Source organism: Dermacentor silvarum, chromosome 7 (genome assembly GCF_013339745.2).
Source record: "Dermacentor silvarum isolate Dsil-2018 chromosome 7, BIME_Dsil_1.4, whole genome shotgun sequence".
NCBI lineage: Eukaryota > Metazoa > Arthropoda > Arachnida > Ixodida > Ixodidae > Dermacentor > Dermacentor silvarum.
The window spans coordinates 151,672,202-151,694,212 of NC_051160.1; the positions used below are offsets into that span (position 1 = coordinate 151,672,202).

Consider the following 22,011-nt stretch of genomic DNA (forward strand, 5'->3'; position numbering starts at 1 on the left):
CGCCTTCCCGCTTTCCTCCCTTGTGCGCGATTCGGCTCACAGTCGCAGGCTTTCACACGCACATACAGCATACGGCGCGCGGGGACGATGTTATCGCCCTTGGACTTTGTACAGTAGATCACGGCAGCCATGACAGCAGAAATGCACCTTAGTACTCATACGCTTGTGCGTGAACCACGTTCACCGAGTGAAACGTCACTATAATTTTTTGTAATCGCTCACCGAATGAACAGCTGCGTCTTATGCACAGGTGCGACTTATATACGTCTTTTTCCAGAAAAACTGCCGTTTTGAGTGCGGTGCGTCTTATTCAAAGGTGCGAGTTATAGACTGGAAAATACGATACTTATTCTTGGCTTTCGAAAGTGCCATAGATCGTTCCAACTGAGAAACAAAGTGTAGTTCGGCATTCACAGTTCAATCAAAAACATGACAAAGCACTCATGGTCGTATAACGACTGGATTGCTAAAAACATCCCACCCAGCCTGAGACGAGCCAATCCGGAAAACCCAATATGGCAGCGCTCGTCGGCTGCTCGCGTTCGTGGTGGTAGCCACCATAGTGGTGGTGCCGGTGGCCGCTACCAGGATTCACGGTGCATGCGGGTGACGAACTGCTCCCACGCCGCTTTTCCGCATGGTTATATTACAGGCCGTAAAAAAAGAAAAAGTGACGGCCCCTTTTCGGGAGATTTTAGGTCGTGTCCGTACAATCGGGAGATGCGAGAAAAATTTGGGAGGCTCCCGGACAATTCGGGAGAGTTGGCAGGTATAGAAAGCGATCTGCAATTTGGACAGAATGCTAGTGCTGATAGCTTCGTGAACGCTGTTTTCGCCGCTTAGTTCGCGAAGAAACGAGAAGCAGCACGAAGGCCAATAAACATGCTGCTGCTGCCACGCTTTCTGACAGCGACCTTCTGCAGTCATCGAGTGAGACGTGTTCATGTTTGCTAGTGCACGCGACACAATGCTTGTTAATTTAGTAAGTAAATGTTTACAAGTTTAGAGGGCCGATAAAACTACTAACCTTACTTTGTATAGCTGTCTACTAATTTGCTATTGCAATCGATGCTTCTGTTTTGAAAGTGCGACTTTTTATTCAAAATCCGCCATTAGCCATTTCTTGCCAATCCGCCATTAGCCATTGTACCAGCCCTGGCAGCACAGACGCTTTCCGGCTGCACCCGCGGTAGATCACGCCTTCCTAATACCTAGTTCACTCGCAGCGCCCTCAGCCTACTTTTTCTTATTTTGCAGGAGCTAGGGGCCACAACCCCGCTCGGCCCACTCAAGCATATTCTAGTACACTCAAAATACAGCCGGCCTGGCCGTTATAACAGCAGCGGCTACAGCTGGGAGTGGCGCCGAAACGTCCAGTGTTATAAACACGAAAATTACGAGAAACTGCGGGAAAATCGACGTCGTAGATGGCAATTGCTTGTTCACCAGCTAGTTCAAATAATCACCAGTTTGAATATTCGCACAGTCCCAAAACTATATAAAACCTAAATTGGGAGACGTATTTTCCCAAAAAATGTAATCCGCAACGGGTTAAACAAGAGCAACTTGAGAGCTCATTCATGTTTTTGATAAATTTAAAACTATAGGCTACTTGAGCAATGGTTTATAATAACCTTGTAAACTGGCAAGTGCCCCTTTTAAGTAAGAAAGCCAATAGAAACTTCCAACAAATTCAGATTAAGAGTTGTGGACTTGTCCCATGGTCGGTAAAAAGCTTTAGACAGTAGTCACCAAGGGCCTATTCAATGCTGCTCAATTTATTTAAACATGTGGGGAAAATCCAGGTAAATGTATATTTTTTTTTACAATATCTTAGAATACAAAATGATAAAGTGCATGGTAATAAATAAGTTAAACGCTTAAAATGAATGAGTGTTCGCTAAACATAGTATTACAGTTATGCTGGCAACACTGTCCCTATTGTTAGTTTGATCGAAACAGCCAAACAGAAATGCCACACAAGTTATGTTGCCTCGGCTGAAAGGCTGCTGTCTGGCACCACATGGACCTCCTTCAAGACAGGAGCAACTTTAATTCAATGTGGTTCGTTAAAATATGTGAAACCACTGTGTATTGCGGTCGACAACCTCGAAAGATATTTTCAGTGCTGAAACTTGGAGGAAGTGCTGTCCCTCCAGTTGAGCAGTAACTGCACTTGAGCATAGCTTCTCCACAATTTCTATAACACTTTCAGGCTACTTAAGCACATCCTCTATGCCCCCAGATTAGTAGCGTGCTTCACAGACAATTATTTATTGCAATGAAAGGCAAGTAGCAGAACACACAAAAGCACAAAATTTTTTCTGGTGAAGCCGCCAAAAACTTCTGGCCAGTTGAGGCTGCATTTAAAATTTAAAAGCGTTCGAGTATGAAGGAGTCAGGCAGTTAAGATCGTATGAACAGTAATTACAAATGGTAGGCCATTGTAGCACGCAATTACTGATACAGGCTACTTGAAAGTAATTTGTTATGCTAATGGCAAGTTGGTAATTTAAAATACGAAATGTGGATGCAAAAATTCAACGGGAAAGGATGTACGATACTTGCCTTTACTAGCCTTGACCCTGACGGAGTCAAGAGCCTCATTTTGCCCCTTGGTGTTGTTTCCAAAGAGTGAGTGGCCCATGAGGTCTTCCTCTGTGAACGCACGGCGAAGCAAAATGCTTGCAAGCTTGCCTGGTCCACCAAAGCAGGCCATGGTAAACTGTGCCAGGATCATCTTCTCAATGAGCATCCCTCCAACCTATGTGAACCTGCACGTTTAGGTAATTGTTAGCAAGGTAGTTTTAAGGCTTTGAAGCACATATACACAACAGCCGTACTCCAAATAATTCACAATAGTACCTGTTCCAGACCAAGAATGCCAATCTTACTTGACTAGTTTCATAACTTGTTTTGCTGTTTGGATCTCATGTGCTTCAGAAAAACAAGGATTTATACAGCACAAAAACAAATGTAAACCAAAGTACTGAAAACGTTGAGGATTTTTCAGGAATGCGATTAGCATTCTTAGGATAGTTCACATATGTTCGGGTGTCTGCCTCTAACAATTTTCCCACCAATTTTGTGTCACTTGGTAGTCCACAGTCTAATGGCTAGAGTATCGGGCTGCGATGTTGAGGGTTTATAACGAATCATCGGACCAACTTGGGTGACTGGATATGTGACCCTGGGTATGTGCCACTCTTCAATGAACGTCTTTTATGCCATCTTAGGCAACTGCTGTTTGTGTTGGTAAGCAGCAGCAGGAGCTCGAAAAGGAAGATAACTGTCGACGTTAATGCGATTACCACTACTCATGAGATTCGCTTGCTGTGTTCCAAAAGTAATCTGTGATATCTTACTCAGCTGTATGAAGTGTAAATAAGCCACAAAGGCAGGGTGTGCCAACCGCCACCTAATCAATGAAATGAATCGACTCGCAAAGCACAGGCTGCACAAGACCATGGAGCAGACTCGTAAGTTTGTGGACAAGCACAACTCAGAATCACGTCGACGTCAACTTGCTTGATGTCCATGTCATGGACCTCGTGGGAGACTCGGTCATTTCCTGGATGGGCATCGTCGCACCCTCATCAATGTATCTCAATTCTGGCAGTCTCGTTAGTTCCATCATCATAAGAATCCTCATCCCGTATCATCACTAATTACACACTGATCGTAAGAACGGTAACTGCATTAACGTTGTCAATCGTCTCCAAAGGATGGTTGCACTGCCATTTTTTTAATGTGGAAACAATGGTCAGTGGTGCCACTGACGAACTGAGATTTGGAGCAATTTTTGGAGCAGCAAAATCTTAATTTTGGAGTAGTTCGAAGCATCCAGATACAGATAAGCTATTTCAAACACTTAAAACTGACAAGCGTTATTCCAAAATGTATTTGCTTGATGTAAAACAATGTTGCTCTGCCTCTGAATACATCGTGCCCCTTAATTTAAATGAAGACAACAAACCTGTTCACACAGTGTGCTGTAATTAGTTTATTTCAAGTTAAGTAAGATGTTGCCTTTTACATCATATGATTTTTTAATTGATAGTTGACACTTCGTTTTAAGCAAGGCTCTAGCATCAGTCAGAAACACCTGGCCAGACTCTATGTCATCAATGCTCTTCTGAGCCAGGCCAGCCTTGATGAGCCCCTCGTAACGCTGTCATTGCTTCAGACGACACCAGGTACTTTTCAATGGTCTGTTCTTTTTCGTAAAGTTAAAGCCTCTGTTCAGCAACACTGGCCGATTCACAACTGGCGTCGACCGATTAATTCGGCACCAGCAATTCAAACAAGCTCGATGATTCGGACTACTTTGAGGCACCATCACTGGCCCATAAATTTAAAGTATAAGTACGACCAAAATTTCCGTAAGGTACGACATTCTTTATAATTCGGCTTCTGCCTGCATGACTGCGTGCTAATTTGACTGCCGAGTTGAGCGGAAGTAGCAAAAGATTGGAGGACGCTTCAGCTTCACCTTTAAGAGTGGAATGCAATAGCCGAAAATAAGGTACTTTTTTAGCCACTGGCGGAATAAATTTAGTTTTCTGGCGAATTTGGATGTTTCCGATTCCCAATTATTTTGATTTTTAGGCAGTCCCCATCGAGCCCCAATTATCAGTCGCCGACGTATAGCTAACGTGAAGTTCGACTTATGAAGCCACTTTAGTCATGTGCGCTATGCCCGTCTGTGGGCCACTGCGGCCACACACGTAATGCGCAATCGCTTATTTTGGCGCAATTCGGCGCAAAATCATGTATTTCTATCAGGATGGTGCAGGAAATCTCGTATGGCGCAATCTGGCGAAGAAGTGAAAGCACTGAATGGAGAAACTGAAAAGCATCTGTGGTGCTATACTAATGAGACTATGACAGCACCTCATACCTGAACTTTTGCAGGCACTTATATATACTTTAGGAAGAATACCTTGAGCATGAGGCTTTGCAGAGATAATCAATGCTACAGTCTAAAGTAGCACGAAAGAGAAATTAAATAAACTCTGGAGTTTCACCATGCCAAAACTACGATCTGATTACGCCGTAGTGGGCGAGTCCAGATTAGTTTTGACGAGCTGGGGTTGCACGGTACATTCTGCTACTAATTTGTTCACAAGTGACACTGAAATTTACTCCCAGTGTCGGTGCAGCTGGAACGTCTCTGAGCCGAGTGATGAAACTCATGTCTGCTACTGAAGGCACTGTGCACCAACTCATCGATGGAAGAAAATGCTTGCGGTTGCATCAGCAATGTTTTAACACGAAAGTGTTTTATGCCGGGGTCCACCAAGACTTCACTGACGTATTTCCGTCACGGAAATACGTCATAGAACATAATACAAAGAAAGAAACCAGAAGAAAAAGTTCCACAAACATGCAAAATTTGGAAATCGAACCCACGACCTCTCGGTCCGCGACGATAGATCGCCGAGCGTTTAACCCATTGCGCCACAAACGCATTTGCAGAGAGCTACACAGACGCGCCTTATATATCTAACACTCCTCCGTGTACCCGCGCTCTTGCTCGGGGCGGTGCCGCCGCCTACGAGCAGAAAAGAGAAGTACTGCATTATGACACTAACGCGCACCGACAGTGAACGCTTCGGTGGTCTCAGCACTACGACGCCTCGATGCCAGCATTCGAAGGGACGCTGGCATCAAGAAGCACTACCAACGCCGTAACACGCTAGCACAAACGCGTTAGAAACGCGCTAGGTGGCGTTCACCGTACTCAGCACGGTGGAGCGTGGCCTCCGCAATTAGCTCTGAAAATGTTTCTGAAGTTGATCGCGGAGGCTGCAATTACGACGTGCTGTACGCGCTGATTTGACTCGGTGACGATTCAGTTACGTGCTTTGTCTTGCGCGTTGTGTTAGTGTGTCAGTTACGTGCTTCGTCTTTCGCGTTGTGCTAGCGTGTGCAGCGTAGTGCAGCTTCCATATGCACGACGGTTGCTCATGGTCATCGACGTTGGTAGTCGTGATGGAGGAGACGTGCCACCAGGCGTCAGCGTGGGTGCATCAACGCCTAAGGGCGCTTTAGCCACAAAACACCAATAGACATTATATATCAATGTGCAATAAACATTACACTACTTCTGTGAAGACACGTTTCACTTTCGTGTTCTATACCGATTCCTATATAAGAGGGATCAACCACATTTTTCTTCTGCTCCCTGCAATACATTCTCACGGCATCACTGCATTTGATCATGGTGACGCTAGACGATGAACGGCAAAAGATATTACCTTTCCCGTTCCGGCTGTGGCCTCTGAATCTGAAAACAGATGTCAGTATTAAAATGTAAAGCCACGATACGTCAAAATCAACAATCGAAAGATCTACATGGACCATTAAGCTGACATGAATGAATGGATATAAATGACTGATTGAAAACATTAAAGTGTGGCTGCTCTTGCCACTGGCAGTGTGAGATGGGCAAATAATTTATGTTGAATTCGTCTCCTAATTTCTAAAATTGTTTCTGCTCATCTACTAAACTGTTGTGGCCACTTATTAAAGGCAGCTCCTCCAGGTAAAACCACAGTGCAGCATTTTTTTTTACTCCCCGTCTAGTTGCTACTACAGTTTGCTTACTCTCAAAGAAAGTATTCCATAGAACTGCACCACCAACAAAGCATTGTTCCAAGCTCATGGCAAAGCATCATGCAGTTAACAAGGATGCGCTTCCTTTTCACCCTGTCCTTATTATAATGTGCGAATTCAAAGAATAAATAAAGTATTGCCATACGCCCCCCCCCCCCCCCCAACTAGTTCTATAGCCACAAGAAACTTTGCTAATTTTAGACGTTTATATGTCGATAACGCATAGGCGCCGCTGAAAGAACAGTGTACGTTCCCTTACCGATTTTCAAACATTGCAAATCAATGAGCTACTCAAGTGCCAAAGGCTGAAATTTCACGCGATCACATTATTTTGAATGTTCTGTGCCGCTAAAGTAGAACCTAGAGTGCCATGGAATCTGCATTTTCCGTGAATGCAAAGAGCACCGACACGAAGTCGTTTACGCGAAGCGCTCGATGGCATCGAACGCAAAGATAGAAAACAAAACACGCGTCGTTGGCAAAAAACATAACACGACGAACTCGTAGCATTCGCTGGCATCACCCCATCTTTTGTCTTACCTATCGTATAGAATCGCATGTACACCCTTGTATTTCTTTATTGTTGCGCCATATCCTCCTGTTTTCTGATAGCGCGAGCGTCGACCGGACGGCGAACAGCGCAGCACAATACATTCGAACTGCAAATCGTCCCACGCATATTTTCGGCGACCCATCGACTCTCGCAGCTACAAGGCACTGATACGTTTTGTAGTTGATGCACGTCGCTGGACAGCGTGCAGCGAAGAAAATATATTTGATTACAGAACAGTTCGGATGATTTCACGTCGCATTGTTTACCACTAAAACGACAAAGCAATCGGTGCTCGAACACCGCACCAAAAATCGTGGCGCCCAACATGTGCTGTACGCACTTTCAGGCATTTGTTCATCGCGTCGCAATGACCACGCAAGGGGAATTCGAAACAATCACTCACCTTTGATGTGGCTGCATCGGAGGCAATCGTGATGATCTTCGAGGCAACAAGAAGCCCATAAAAAGCGAGCAAGAAGTGGGAATATACCAGGTCACAGTGAGGCAAAGGGCGCGGACTCGTAGGTAAAGGAAACGCCAAACACACACCGCACACCCGAACTTCCAGTACACTCTACCCGAACTGAATGCGCCAGAGTCAACAGCGCAAACGCGCATTCATACAAGTACGCGCATACAAATACAAGCTTTCATTGAAATGAATTGTAATATTTATTAACAAACTCTGTAATATAAAGGTACTGCATAACAATTTTTGTGGTTTTCAGGTGCATGAAACTTTTCTGCTTAGCGTCTTTGATGAACTATTTTCTTTATCGCGGTAACGCAGTGCATCGGCCGGCCACGTACGGACTGCGCGGGAAATGCTGCAATATTCAAACGTCGCAAACGTCGCGCCCTGTGTGCGCGCACAGTTTTCATCAGTTGGGTTATCTTTAAAACATCATGAAATGCGTGAAGCAACCGACGCTAACTGAACTATTGCCCAAAAAAGTACACAATTGTCGCTGTTTGCGCTGGTTAGTTCGACATCACAACAAATAGTAGATGGCATGCCGTCCCATTCTGTTAAACGTTTGTCCGTTAGCGCTCCAATTTGTCAGCGCCAAGTATAGAAGCTCAGATTGTGCTTGGTAGCCAAGCAGTTTCCCAGCACACTGTCCAGCACCCCCTCTGTTTTACAGAATAGACCTTGGCCTTCATGTAAAATATGGGCACCCCGTCGCAGATATTGGCCAAACATCTTGTTTTATTCTATTGGGCGCTAAGAGCTAACAACACAACTAAACGCACTCTTTAAAAAACACATACATCACGTTACCCACCATCGTGCCCATATTTAACTTGGTGGCAATGCCGTTTTCTAACACACAGCCAGGACACTGGCCACTTGCAATAGATTCCGATGGGAATCCAGGATGTGTCTAATGATGGGACATAGGTCACTGCTTCTAGGTACGTTTGTCTTGTGCTCTAACTGGGTGTTTATATATATGTATATATATATAGTTGTTTTTTCATCCACTTTAATTTCTGTTAATTTATCATATTCTTTAATTGAATTTGTAAGTACAAGTGATTTCCCCTATGTTGTCCTTGGTTTCAGTGTTTGTTGGCTTCTTATGGGAGGGAGATACATGTGTTTTGTGCGTCGCACAAGTACACATCTATGAAAAAGCAATGTAATGCCTTGTAAAATATTTCATACAAAAGATACAATCACGAAATCTTTTCCTGACGAAAGGTCAGTTATTGAGAAGACAAGACATTACATATATAAAAAATTAAACAATACATAAAAATTTTGAACACAACTTATGACTAGAATTATTTGCATAAGTATAATGTGATTCCATAACACCATGTCAAAGCATGTCTTATGCCACTGGTTTCGTTTATTTTCCGGAGGTAGAGCAAAGGATTATAGAGCAAAAATTATCAGGTGCCAAAATAAATAAACATATTAACAAATAAATAAATAAGACAGCGATATCTCAAAATCGAGGAAGGACTCGATAGCAAATATAGGAACAACGTGGATTGTGTTATTGAGAGGCAAATGCAGCATACGACGAATAAAAATTAATAAGCAAAATGCACAGATAGACTAGGCAGCTTTACAAATAGCCCAACCGTGCACGCGGCTTTTCTTACCCAAATGTCCTCACTCTGCTTGCGCTGTTATGGAGCCTATCTACGTTCCCCTGTACAGCTTTTTGCGTTGTTATCTAAGCCAGGTGATTTGCTTTGACTTGTAGTTGGTGCCTTTCTCTCTCCTATTTCTCATCAGTTCGTTGTCTGTTGCGGTGATTTCACCATCATTGAAAAAGGGTTCGTTCGGGCACTTGATCTGGTAATGAAGTCATCGGTAATGTTACTCAAATTGATTTCGCGGGAGAGTTCTTTGTGGGCGTGCAAAATTGCCAGATGGTTCAAACGGGCTTGTCCAGTCGTCGAGCGCAAGTACATTTTCAGTAGCCGTAGGCAAGAGGAGGACCTCTAGGATGTGGTCGACGAGACCGGTATGGCCAACGCAATTTTTTTTAGTTTCGCAGGTGTTCGCCCTTGCCCCCCGTAAACATGTGCACGACGTCCCCAAATGTGTGCAATAGTCCCGACCTTTACTGGCTTAAAATGTCAATCAGCATCTCTCTGTGCAAAATCAGGCATCCTGGTTCAAGGTCGTAGATGTAGATGTAGAGCCTTGGTGTTAGTGGCACAAATCCACTCTGGGGGATTGGCCAAGAACCGGGTAGTTCGATATAACAATGTGAAAGGAGATTTATCAAATACTGCAAACATAAATTTGGGAATACGTAGGCGTATGAGAATGAATAGGTAGAATATATCAGATGACTTGAACAGAATAAAGGCATAAATGAAGAATAAAAAAAGAAACAAACCGCTAATCATCAAATTTGTACAAAAAATTTGCGGAACCCTAAGCCCTGATTTTATCATCTTAATTAATCTTTCTGACCCTGCAATGTAATCCTGGATGGCGTCGACAACCTTCCTGTCGCTGTGCCCAAGGGTAGAAGCCCCCAATGATAGTAAATTTTGAACATTTAATTCTAATCTAAAAAGGCAGAACAATGTTTCTAAGTTTCTTTTTCGCAATTCAGAATATAATTGAATGACAATGAGAAAATGATTTAATGTTTCATGTTGTCCACAATGGCGACAGTTCGGTGAGGGAACCAGACGAGCTCTGTGTAGGTAAAAATTTTAAAATGGAATCCTGCAGCGTAGTCTAGTGATCGCGACTTCAAGTGATCGAGTTTGACAGAGTTTGCTATTGCAATAAAGTGACAAGTGCTGAAAATCTCAGGAGTTTGTTAAAGGGCCGTGAAATTCACGCAGCGTCATTTTTCTCCGAAATCTAGCCCCTATGATGAAAGCTGAAACCGGTAGGATTTGAATTACCGGGCCATTCAGGAACGCTTTCGCCAACGAATCTGCCATTTCGTTTAGAAATAGGCCCTTATGCCCTGGTACCTACACCCATCTAATCAAAGCTAATGAGGGGGCGATAACGATCTCAAAGTTCGCAAAACCGGGGAATTATTGGAAGCTGTAAGGGAGGAGCACTAGAGCACTGCACGGGCCGTTTTTTGCGGCCCGGGCCCGGCCCGGACCCGTTTTTACATTGGGCGGCCCGCCCGAGCCCGATAAAAACTTTTATGGCGAGACCCGGGCCCGGCCCGGGCCCGGAAATAATCTACGTCAGTGGCGCACCGACGGGGGGGGGGGGGGGATTCGGGGGTTGTAACCCCCCCTTGAGGCCGACTTAACCCCCCCTTTTGTTTAACCCCTTTTCTTTCCTTACGCATTTGAGTACTGCAACTAAGATGTAAGACGCGCAATTGTCTGCACACTCGCAAAAAGCGCATTTTTTGACAATTTTCTGTGAAGAAATCGAAATTAGTGCTGTTTAGATGGTATTGGCAAACTGTCAAACCCCCCCCCCCCTGGCAGAGATCCTGGGTGCGCTACTGATCTACGTTACCCGCCCGGCCCGGCCCGCCACCCCTTTATCTTAAGCCCGAGCCCGGCCCGAGCCCGAGACCGAAAAATACATGTTTTTCAGAGTTGAGAAGCCCAAGAATAACTCACAGAAAGCCCGAGCCCGGCCCGGCCCACCGGCCGGGCCGGGTCCGGGCTTTTGGGTAAGCCCGAGCGCGTGCAGTGCTCTAAGGAGGACAGAGATAAAGAATCCGTCACGACCACCGTGGAACGTGTTGCTGTATTGAGTTTATGGAGAGGCTAGAATGACAGCTAAATATTACGCTAGAAAGATAGGTACGAAGTCTGGGAGGCGAAGAGAGAACGACCAATCAAGAATAGGAGAAAATATTCCAATTCCACACTTTCCTTCATTTTGGGAAGCGTCAGTGGCAATAACTGTCTCGATCGGAACGTGCAAAAAGTAATCATTCAAGATTGAGCTTAGCATGTGGTAAGATAGTGCCTTTGCATTTTAGGGAAAATATCCTCATACTGAATTTTAATGGAATTGGTGTTTTAAACAACAGGACTCATCTCACAAATTTGGATGTTTAATTGATCTATAGTCGGATACAACTTTAGAAGACAGCGGCATTTGCCTCTCAAAGGCGGACGGACACGAGCCGGCACCAATAGGCGCGCACTTCAGGTGACGTCATGAGTCGGGCGGCCGGTGTCCCCGCCGACGGAGAACATGCCTAACATGGCCGCCCTCGCTTCGAACTGGGCCGAGTCGCGTCAGCTCTGTGCGTCTCCCTTCGTCAGAGTGAATTCGAATTGTTTGTGGTGGTCTGTCATGCGGGAAATATTATTGTGAGCTTACGATGCACAATTTGTGCCGCGTGCGTTTGTTCTGAGCCGTGAGCCGGCGAAGAAAGATTGCAGCGAACATCGGTGGCGCTGCACTGCGCTTCGTGTGGAAACAAGATCCCGCAGCGGCATACCGCTGCAAACAAACATCGTACGTGTTTGTTCCGTGGTGTTTTGTTTTGCTCCTAAGTGAAGTTACGACGATGAGAGTTCGCCAAAGTCTGGTACCTACTGTGAGCGGCGGGTGTGTTTGTGTACTGTGCCCCTGCGTTTCTCGTCGGACGTGGTGAAGTGAATGAGCAAAACCATTATCAGGATAAATGAGAAAAGCGTGCGCGGATGAAACCAACCTGCGAGTTTCTCAACAGAAAAGATTTGTGAAAGCAACCTCCAACGCAAAGATTCGTTGCTGCCAGCTCAGCGTGCAAACGACCGATCGTTGGCAGCAGTGTGATAAGATAGTCGAGCGTCTAGCGGCGTCGTTCGAGTGTTGTGTAGCACCGTCGATTGATTGCTTTCCACCAATGCTAACAATCAGTGACTAACACGCGCCTGCTTGAGCGAATGTCATTGGATTGTTAACGGTCAGGCGTTTGGAAGCAGTGTTTGTTTCCTTAATGTCAGCCTGAATGTTAATATAAAATTATGACTGATACACTGGTGCCGTTGCAAGGCAGCTTGGCATGAATTCGCGTCGCTGTGTGGCTTAGAACTCTTCGCTCACTGCACGCGCCAGCTGTAGAAGGCCTACTGTGACACAATCGCGCATAAGCTGTGCTGTCAGCGCTCGACTTGCTTTCCCACAACACAGCTTTGCGCTTTGTCGTGATATGTCGCTACTAAAAAATTCCTATGACAGTGAAGGCAACAGACCCAATGTGTACATTAAAAAAAGTACGACAAAGTAGGCACAGCTGCTTGTGAACTGACTCCTAATAGTTCTACTCGCGTCTGCGTTAAATGTGTGTGCGTGTTTTCTTGTGTGTTTGTGTATATTTGTTATTTTGCCCTTTTTGTATTTTATATCTTAGTTTTCGCGCTCGCGTTTGTGTTCATGTGTGTGAATATGTGAGTGCTTCCGTGTGTGTATGTATTTGTTCCTATTTCTATACTTTTATTTTTGCATTTGTTCTTGCAAGCATGCTGCAGCCACGTCTTTCTTTACAATTCCATTAACTCGTCTCATTCAAAGCACCAAGTCCAGTGAATAGCAGCGCTGGCCTCTTCGATGTCATTAACGCTATTCTCTCTTGTCTACCTTGCCTCCTCAGTCTGCCACCTTGCTTTGTTTTCTCCTACTATTCTGACCTTGCTTCTTGTGCTGTTGCTGCAACGTGATTAATCAACTTGCACCAAAGAAAGTTCTATCAGCTGTGACAACAGAAACATTGACAGATACAAAATGTTAAAAGCATCATGTGGCTTGCACAGTTAGTTCGTCTCTTTCCCCTGTTAATGTGTTTATGCATCAGTGCATACGGTAGCTTACCAGAAGTGCACATGAAAAGGTGCCATATTGTGAAACAGCACCTTGCTATGTTGTTGCATTCAGTCTTAATAAACAGATGGTTTTGCTGCCCGTCACATGTAGTGGTACACATATATAACATTGTGCAGTGGGGTATCATTTCCTGTCATGACGCTTTCATCATTACAAATGCAGTTTTCTACTGAATGGAGTCCAGCAAAGCAGTGCTGTGAGAGCTTTTGCAACTTTCACCATTTATTACTTCCCCAATATCACTGTCTAATCTGTCCGTCATTTTGCCTACGCCATAGCTTGTAATGAACAAAGTGACTCACTAAAACACGTTCAACTTTACTGAGCATTTTTCCGGTACGTAAATATGACAAAAAATGCTAGCAAAGTTAATCACGTTAATAATTGTGCTTGCATTCGCATTACATGCTTGAGTCAGATTAATAAATTGAAAATTGGCTATGACAACACTTCAATTTTCAGTGCAGACTGCTAACGGAGCCATAAAGCGTGCTCCGACTAATTTCTCTATGGGGCGCGTCAAACTCGACGGTGGCTGCCTGAATGAGCAGTTTGGGCCTCACTAAGCTAATGATGTTTTATATTTGTTCTCTTAATTGCATTACTTGTGTGAGCCAGATAACAAAATAAACAATGCAACCACATGAATGTGCTTTGGCATTCAAGCTGCTGACAGTGGCTGTCAGTTTGGTGTTGTCTGCTGCTATTTCACCACCACTCGCTATGAGATGACTGCGGTTTCCAGTGCAGACTGCTAACGTAACCATAAAGCGGGCTCTGACTACTGCTATTTCACTATGGGGCACGTCAAACTCGACGGTGGCTGCCTGAATGAGCATTTTGGGCCTCTCTAAGCTAATGATGTTTTATATTTGTTCTCTTAATCGCATTACTTGTGTGAGCCAGATAACAAAATAAACAATGCAACCACATGAATGGCTACCCGAATGAGCATTTTGAGCCCGCCAACGATAATCAGGGTTAACAATAGTGTTTCAATTCAGATATGCCAGCATTTAAATGTGTTTCTATGGCACTTCTTAAATCGAGCAAAATGTGTGCAGGACGTTGCTTATCAGAATTGAGCTTCTATTATAAGGAATATGTCATAAATGGAACTGCTTATTTATTTGAGAGGTCACGGAATGGATGGTTGGCTATTGCGAACCCACCGGCATAATTTTGGTAGCCCTAATAAGGGCTGTTCTTTTGTTAATAAGAAGCGTTTATGCTTCGTCGAGTGGGTCAATGCCAGACAGCTCGCAGTCGGAGTCGCTGTCTTCAGTGTCATCTTCACCCAGCTGGATGATGATGGGTTGAATGTGCTCACTCCCAGATGTGTCAAGTCTGAACTTTGCCTCCAAGTCCATCACTTGCTGAATGCTCTTCCTCCAGTCTTCCGCCGTTACCTGCTTGATTTTCTCCCTCAAGATGACGTCGACCGCGGACAGCTTGAAGTCTCTGTTGTCCGCAGCGATGCCATTTTTGACCTTGGCCCACACAAGCTCAATGGGATTAAATTCGCAGTGGTACGGCGGGAGCCTGAGTACAATGCAACCGGCATTTACAGCTGTGTTGTCTACGATGTAGCTTAGAAAGCGTGACTTTACAGATGCCACCAGCTCAAGCAGCTGCTTCTTTATCAACCTTTCACCGTAGGTGATGTTCTTGCTTGTGAGCCACTCCTGTATCTTTTCCTTCTTCCAGGCTGTCGTCGGCAATTTCTCTTCTCGCCGGCTATGGTAAGGTGCATTGTCTAAAACAATGACGCTACCAGCTGGCAACTTCTGCAGAACGTCATTGAACCAGCCCTCAAAGCGATTGCCGTCCATTTCCTTGTGGTAGTCACCTGTCTTTTGGCCTCGGAATATATCCAAGCCGCCGTCGACGAAACCATCCTCGCTGCCGATGTGCGTCACGATCAGGCGCTGACCTTTCCCAGAAGGTTGTTTGAGAGCGGCCGTCAGGCCATTTGCTCGAGCGAACAGGCATCCGCGCTTCTACACCACGGCTTCTCTTTTCGTGCTTGAAGCCGATCTCGGCAAGCAGGCGACGCACAGTACACCGCCTTAGTGATGGTAGTTCCATACGCTCCGAGAACTCGGTAGTTACCTTCTCGACCGTCGGTATCTCGTTGCGGCGAAAGAAATCGTGCACACATGATCTCAGCGCGCACAACGTGAAGCTGTCAAACTTCGTGCTGCGTCTCCTCTTCTCCGCATTGCGTGGGCGCTTTCGCGAGGGCGTCGTCAGTTTGCCACCCGAAAAATGCGAAGCTTTAACTTCCTGCCTCACCCTGAACACAGTACTTTCGCTTACACCAAGCATGTCGGCGACAAACTTGCTCGTGTCCTCCACGCTGCGTTCAGGCTGCCTGTTACGCCAAAACGTGTAGCAGTGGAAGATCATGTTGCGTGAATCGCTGTTCAGGATGTGGCCGCTCTTGTTCTTGCCGAGGCTCCTTGGTGGTGTGGTCATCGAGGCGACACAAGGCTCGTTCGGCAACAAAGGATAGCGTTCCGATGTCACCTCGCTGGGATCCATGGCGGAAAACTGGCGCGGAATGCCGCGCGCGATCATTCGCGAACTCACGAGATCGCAGGCTCGCAACCGCTAAAAAAGAGAAAAAAATATTAATTAAAAATAAGCCCAACACATTAAAAAATAAGGTTGTGCAAACACACAAAAAGTATATATGAATCTTATGCTATTAAGCCAGCGACTGCTACGCGCGGTGCCGTCGATCTTGCTCTGTAGCAGACGACGCACAGCGTTGTAGAAGGCACGGAGTTATTTTTCTCTCGCGATCCGGCATGTGCGGTAGCATTTCCATCATGATAGTTTTACCAAACCACGCGTCAAGATACATAAATCTTATTTATACCGACAAATACGTGTTTTAGAAGCAGTCACAATTTTTGAGTGGGACTATTTCTTTAGCCGCGGAGGAATTGGCTGCTGCGCTTCGGTCAACTGGGTGGGGCCTCCTCCTGTCCTCTAAAGTTGTACCCGACTATAGTATAGTGACGGTGAAGCAAACAGTCGTAAAACTGTGTATGACGAAACTGGTTGTTTATTGGGCGAACCTGTGCCCACAAAAGCAAGCTACACTCAAAGCACAACGATAGCGGCGAACACAGTCGGCGATTGTCGAAAATCTGATCAGCAGCGAAACGCCACGCCTCTTATAGATGAGTGATTGAATGTTCCAGATTATTCCCAGGTGCCCGCGTGTCTTCCAGAAAGTTCTAGACAATTCGCGTCGGTCATAGAATCAGATAGCATAAGCGTCGGTGGAAACAGGCAACGGAAAGAAGCATCGATAACGTTCTAGAAACTTCCGATACAGGGGCGTCTTGCGCCGAGGGATAACGTTTAACATTTGTTAGCCGGTGGAAAGCGGCCACTGTTGAAAGATAAACATGTATACGTGTCAATACCCTCCCCTTAAAAAGCATCGTCCTGATGCTACAAACACGAAAGCGAAAACAGTACCATGTGTATAGAAAAGGACAAAAATAGCAAAGCAACAAAGGACCTAAGTTCGTCAGCGGGCGTAGAAAGGCTTAAGACGCACCACATGGATGACTTCAGGTCGTGCGCGGCGCCGCTGTGATTGCGAAATAACGTCTGGCACGACCTCATAGTCCAGTGCGCCAATACGTCGGATGATCTTATAGGGTCCGAAATAGCGACGTAAGAGTTTCTCGCTAAGTCCTCGTCGGCATATCGGAGTCCAGACCCAAACACGGTCGCCGGGCTGGTACTCGACGTAGCGTCGTCGAAGATTGTTGTGTCGGCTGTCGGGTCTCTGCTGGTTCTTGATGCGCAGGCGGGCGAGCTGTCGTCCTTCTTCGGCACGCTGCAAATAGGTGGCAACGTCGAGATTTTCTTCGTCGGAGACATCCGGTAGCATGGCATCAAGCGTCGTTGCCGGTTTCCTTCCGTAGACCAGGTTTAACGGTGCCATGCGTGTCGTTTCTTGCACGGCCGTGTTGTATGCGAAGGCCACGTACGGAAGGATGGCATCCCACGTCTTGTGTTCGACGTCGACGTACATTGCCGGCATGTCGGCGATGGTCTTATTTAGGCGCTCGGTGAGGCCATTCGTCTGCGGGTGGTAAACGGTGGTCCGGCGATGGCTTGTCTGGCTGTAGCGCAGGATGGCTTGAGTTAGTTCAGCCGTGAAGGCTGTACCTCTGTCGGTGATGAGGACTTCTGGGGCACCGTGACGCAGGAGGATCTTCGCAACGAAGAATCGGGCTACCTCGGCAGCACTGCTTTTGTTTCGGCGTAGCGGGTGAGGTAGCCCGTAGTCACGACGATCCATTTATTCCCGGACGTCGACGTCGGAAAAGGCCCCAGTAAGTCCATCCCGATCTGCTGGAACGGTCGGCGAGGTGGCTCGATCGGCTGTAGAAGTCCGGCTGGCCTTGCCGGCGGTGTTTCGCGTCGCTGACAGTCTCGGCATGTCCTTACGTAATGGGCGACGTCGGCAGAGAAGCGATGCCAGTAGTATTTTTCTTGCATCCTCGCGATCGTGCGGTAAAAACCGAGGTGTCCAGACGTTGGGTGGTCATGTAGAGCTTGCAGAACCTCTGGACGCAATGCTGACGGTACCACGAGGAGTTAGTTGGCTCGGAGAGGCGAGAAGTTCTTCTTTAGGAGAATGTCGTTTTGCAAAAAAAAAAAACGACGCCAATCTTCGCCTGAACATCTTCGGCACAATGACGGTCTTGCCTTCCAGGTAGTGTACAAGGCTGCTTAGTTCCGGGTCGGCTCGCTCTTGTTCGTCGAATTCGTCAGCACTGATGGGTCCCAAGAAAGTGTCGTCATCCTAGTCGTCCTGTGGCGGCGGTTCGACGGGGGCGCGAGACAAGCAGCTGGCGTCAGAGTGCTTTCACCCGGACTTGTAAACGACGGTGATGTCGAATGCTTGAAGTCTCAGACTCCATCGTGCGAGGCGACCTGAAGGATCCTTCAAGTTAGCTAGCCAACAGAAGGCGTGGTGGTCGCTCACAACTTTAAAGGGCCTGCCATAGAGGTAGGGGCGAAACTTTGATGTAGCCCAGATGATGGCGAGGCACTCCTTTTCTGTTGTGGAATAATTTGCTTCCGCCTTCGATAGCGACCGGCTAGCGTAACTTACAACCCTTTCTAGTCCGTCAGTCCTCTGCACAAGAACGGCGCCGAGTCCTACGCTGCTTGCGTCGGTGTGGACTTCGGTATCGGCGTTTTCGTCGAAATGCGCAAGTATTGGCGGAGATTGCAGGCGTCGCTTCAGTTCTTCGAATGCTTCGACTTGCGGCGTCTCCCAATTGAACTCGACGTCGGCCTTTGTGAGATATGTCAGTGGCTCAGCGATCCGTGAAAAATTCTTGACGAAGCGCCTGTAATAGGCGCACAGTCCAAGAAATCTACGCACTGCCTTCTTGTCAGCGGGCGGAGGAAAGTTGGAGATGGCCGCAGTTTTCTGAAGGTCGGGGCGCACTCCAGACTTGTTGATAACGTGGCCCAAAAACAAGAGCTCCTCATATGCGAAGCGGCACTTTTCTGGCTTGAACGCGAGTCCGGAGGTTTTGATTGCTTGAAGAACTGTTTCAAGGCGTCGCAGGTGTTCTTCGAAGCTTGAGGCAAACACAACGACGTCGTCCAAATAGACGAGGCAAGTCTGCCACTTCAAGCCTGCCAGTACTGTATCCATGACGAGTTGGAAAGTCGCAGGTGCCGAGCAAAGACCAAACGGCATGACCTTGAACTCGAACAGTCCGTCTGGTGTTATAAAGGCCGTCTTCTCCCGGTCCCTCTCGTCGACTTCGATTTGCCAGTAGCCAGTTTTGATGTCCATCGACGAAAAATACTTTGCGTTGCAGAGTCGATCCAAGGCGTCATCAATCCGTGGGAGTGGGTATACGTCTTTCTTCGTGATCTTCTTGAGGCGACGATAATCGGGCGCAGAAACGTAGGGTTCCATCCTTCTTCTTCACGAACACCACGGGGGACGCCCACGGACTCTGGATATGTCGTCGCGTAGCATTTCGTCGACTTGTTGCCTTATGGCCTCGCGTTCGTGCGCCGAAACTCGGTACGGGCTCTGACGGAGTGGGCGGACGTTTTCGTCGTGTATGATGGAGTGCTTGGCGACAGGGTTTTGTCGAACTTTTGACGACGAGAAGCAGTCCTTGTATTTCAGGAGCAGAGCTTTTAGTTGTTCTTTCTTATGCCTGGGAAGGTTCTGATTCTCGTCGAAAGTTTGTTCAGGTATTATAGTCGTCTTTGCAGGTGCACTGGAATCCGTGAAGGTGAAAGCACTGCTGGCTTGTACTATTTCGTCGATGTAGGCGACCGTGGTGCCTTTGTTAATGTGCTTGTATTCGGGGCTGAAGTTCGTGAGCATCACCCTTGCTTTCCCTGCACGTAGCTCAGCTATGCCTCTAGCGACGCAAATTTCACGGTCGAGCAGTAAATGATGATCGCCCTCGATGACGCCCTCCACGTCTGCAGGCACTTCGGTACCGACGGAAATCATTACGCTGGAGCGAGGCGGAACGGTGACTTGTTCTTCAAGCACATTCAAGCAATGGTAACTAATGCTTGTATCCGGCGGTATCGCTTTGTGCGTTGAAAGCGTTATCGACTTGGACCTTAAGTCGATGACTGCACCGTGCCTAGGATGACATCCCTGGAGCAGTCCTGCAGGATTACGAAGCTCGCTGGGTAAGTGCGGTTGTTAACAGTGACTCGTGTTGTGCAGATTCCAGCCGGCGTTATTAGGTGGCTTCCCGCTGTCCGGATATCGGGTCCTTGCCAGGCTGTTTTCACCTTCTTCAACTTGGCGGCGAACGGGCCACTGAATACGGAATAGTCGGCTCCAGTGTCGACGAGAGCGGTGATGTTATGACCATCGATTAGCACGTCTAGGTCGGTAGATCGTCGTCTGGCATTACGGTTGAGTCGTGGCGTCGGATCACGGCTGCGTCGGCTTGCTCGGCTGCTGCTACGTCGCGTCGGCAGGTCTTGTTTCAGCGGCGAAGTGTTGTCCTCAAGGCTCTTGCCAGGCGGTGTGCTGATACTTCGTCGTGATGATTCGCGAATCTGCTTCGTCGGCGGCGGAGGATCTTCGGAATAGCGTCGTACAGCAACCGCACCTCCATCGGTTGCCGCCTTTAGTTTCCCGGATAGGGGCTCACGGACCGGCCCTGGGCTGGGCCAGTGTATGGTCGGCGCTGCGGCGACAGGTAACGTGCTGGTGACGGTGAGCGTGAGGGTCATCGTGGTTGCCACTGGGCTCCGGCGAGGTAGCCAGCGATGTCGCGTGGTCGCTCGCCAAGCTGTGGACGTGGCGCGTTGACGGCGAACCCTCGTAGGCCCATCTCGCGGTATAGGCATAGAGTAACATACAAGGATAAGAGAGGACACTTCCATAGGCCCCTGCGGCCGATTTTAAATGCTTTAGCCGGTTTTGGTTCGCAGCGCACCTAGCGGGTGTGTGGAATCTACACAGAGTCAGTGATTGGGACCGCAGGAAAACTAATCTCGAAGGCTATCTTGTGGTAATTAGAAAAATTACACGGCCTCCAAGATTGCTTCCGTGCGAGTGCTCGTCCCGGAGGCTCTATTTCCATTTTTTAACGCGTTGCTTGCATGCATCGAGTAGCTTCGTGTAAGCTGTACCGCCAGAGCAGCAAGCACACGATGCCACTGTGAGTTTATGCAGACATTTTAAGTAAACATGACAAGTGTTGGAAGAGGCGAAACATTTTATTTTCAAGTCACATTCTCAGTAAGCACATGGACACTTCTTTTTCGCAACGTTCAATGAAAGCAAGCAAAGAAAGATGGTTGCACTGGAAATTGCAAGACATGCCAATACAGATGCCATATGTTGAGAATAAATTTTACAAAAGGAATAAAGAGGCGATATTATGAAAAACCCCACAGAACAGTAAAACTGCAGAAGACAGCATTACCATTAAAGAGGAAAACAGCGCTCGTCCTTTGAAGCGCAACCTTTCTTATTAAGTGGTAGTTTCGGGCTGCATAGCAAACAAGGAATGAAGGCTGCTCACTCCAGTTGTCAGCCAACCACGCTCTCTCCCTGTCCTGCCGTTGTTACGGCACCTCACAACACAGCAGTAATTGGCGTAGTACTTGACTATGGTCGGCATGACCTGAAAAAAAAAGTATTGGTTATGTCTTCTCTCCCGCCTTCGCACAAATTTTCACTTTAACCGCCCTTTCGCGAAAAGCGTCACGTGCAATTGCCGCGGCTAAAAAAAGAAACCTTCGGTGCCATGCATGCGCGACTGAGGTAGGAGTGTTTATTCAGAATACGTCGTAGCCACAGCTTAAAATCATTCGTCTCACTTCGCAAGTTCTCGCTAATTGCGCTCGTAACAAACGCTTCTAGCAATCTGCGCACGCCATGAATAACGATCCTAAGCATAACTGCATTCTTTCACACAATTGCACAAACGTGTATTGATTCAGGCTACGTATACCGGCGTGTGCAGACACATTCTCGCGCCAAGGAACGATTTTCTCGCAAACGTGCTGCGCA

The 22,011-nt window shown here is 47.0% G+C and overlaps 1 long non-coding RNA gene across 1 annotated transcript; it reads right to left on the reverse strand.

Moving 5' to 3' along the window:
• Positions 1-2,396: 2,396 nt before the first annotated feature.
• LOC125947015 (uncharacterized) lies at positions 2,397-7,741 on the reverse strand. Its single transcript, XR_007468069.1, has 3 exons — positions 7,575-7,741; positions 6,261-6,289; positions 2,397-2,774 (listed from the first exon to the last, which is right to left on the reverse strand). It is a non-coding gene; the product is annotated as an uncharacterized LOC125947015 (long non-coding RNA).
• Positions 7,742-22,011: the final 14,270 nt, after the last annotated feature.